At 50.9% G+C, this 1541-nt stretch overlaps 1 protein-coding gene across 1 annotated transcript in view; it reads right to left on the bottom strand.

Annotated features, from left to right (window-relative positions):
* The window catches only part of SCYL3 (SCY1 like pseudokinase 3), a 31892-nt gene extending 30433 nt beyond the window's left edge, over window positions 1-1459 (bottom strand). Inside the window, exon 1 of the mRNA XM_023537583.1 lies at window positions 760-1459. The gene's annotated coding sequence lies outside the window, so the exon portion shown is untranslated. The remainder of the gene's footprint in view (window positions 1-759) is intronic.
* Between the last annotated feature and the right edge of the window lie 82 nt (window positions 1460-1541).

Genomic DNA, 1541 nt, shown 5'->3' with positions numbered 1-1541 from the left:
CAAGCGCCCGCAGACCCGCATGCCACGTACGGTGGCCAACGCCAGGTAAAAATGAAGGTTTTCAAAATCCAAGACCAATTCTGAGGATTAGAAGTCGGCTTTGCAACAAATCCACTGAGTCCCTACCTACCTAGCAATGTATCTTTCTTAAGCTAGAAAAGGAAAAAACAAAAACAGTATCAAACATACACGCCAAGTGTTTCAACTACATGTAACATTCCCCCGGGACTACAAATAAAGCGAGTGTTCACGCAGGACCGAGGGCGGCGGTGGGGTGGGGGGGCAGCTGTTAATCCCACCGTACAGAGCGGGGTGCCCGCCGCCTATGGCAACGCCCCACCCCACTGAGTCAGGGGGCATGGCTAGTGCCTGGATCTTGCTCCCCTCTTCTCCCGCGTGGCTGATGGGTCAGGTGCCATCACTAGGACCCGAGACCTGGATGAAGAGCCAACCAGGACTCGGAAGGAACAAGAGACCATGCTGCCCGCTAGCAGCACAGCTGAAGGCAGCAGGGGGCCCTGAGGGAGTCAGGCCGCGGCCACAGCCAAGGGGAGGCAGAAAACTGGCCGCAGCGGGCAAAGGGAGAGTGGCTTGGTCAGACCCGCCGGGGTGCACTGCTACCCTCCAGCTCCAGGTGGCCCAGCTTGGGATCCGCCCCCTCACTGACACCCTACAACCACGGGGGACACCAGAGGGAGCCTGAGTGCGGCTGTGTTCTCTGAAACCAACTCCATTCCAAAAGCGGAAAACTGCTTCTACCTCCTATCTGAAACACTGGTCCAACTAGAGGGAAGAGTTCCAGAAGTGTCGCTCTGCAAAGTGTCACTGAAGCAGCCTGGCTCTGCCGGACACGAGATACAGCTTTCCATGAAAGCCAACCCGAGGAGCTGCCAGAAAATGAAAATCCTCTTGGCAGAAAATCACGCTGCTTATTTACTCTTAATACGAACCTGTGAGAGAGAGAGGACGGTCACCAGGACTGTGGGGCGGTGCTCTGGCCGAGGTGCGCAGAGGGACGGCCCTGGCCATTTCTAAACAGCAGGAGGCTTACGGCATCTAATAACCTTCGACTTAGTATTACGAATTTCACTGCCAGAGAATTAACAGTTCAGGGTTAGGAAAGCTTTAGCCAAAGGTTAAAACTGGTCATTTTTCTTAGCAGTGTATATTTTGGATCTAAGGAATACGACTTAAAAATTAAGAAGGAACCGCTCCCTTTCTTGAGAGAACTTGAGAGTAAGGATCCTTTTTTAGTGTTTTGAGCACGATTAACGCTGACGGACGTCTCCTGACACCATCAGTGCAATGCTTACTGAGCAGGACCATAATATTTGGGGTCCAGTGTCGACTTCAGTAGGGGGAAATAAAAAGATGTGCTGTTGACTGCAATTCGAGAATGACATAAAAGCAGTTAATTCTTAATTTTTTACACGACTATCTTAAGAGGCACAAAAACTGTTGATACGAAAATGACAACTCAGCTAAAATGGACTTAGGGAAATGTAAGACCATAAAGAGTAACACCTGGACTTCCAAAACAC

This window comes from Pteropus vampyrus, unplaced genomic scaffold, assembly GCF_000151845.1.
Source record: "Pteropus vampyrus isolate Shadow unplaced genomic scaffold, Pvam_2.0 Scaffold194, whole genome shotgun sequence".
Classification (NCBI taxonomy): domain Eukaryota; kingdom Metazoa; phylum Chordata; class Mammalia; order Chiroptera; family Pteropodidae; genus Pteropus; species Pteropus vampyrus.
This window is presented reverse-complemented; position numbering and strand designations above follow the sequence as displayed.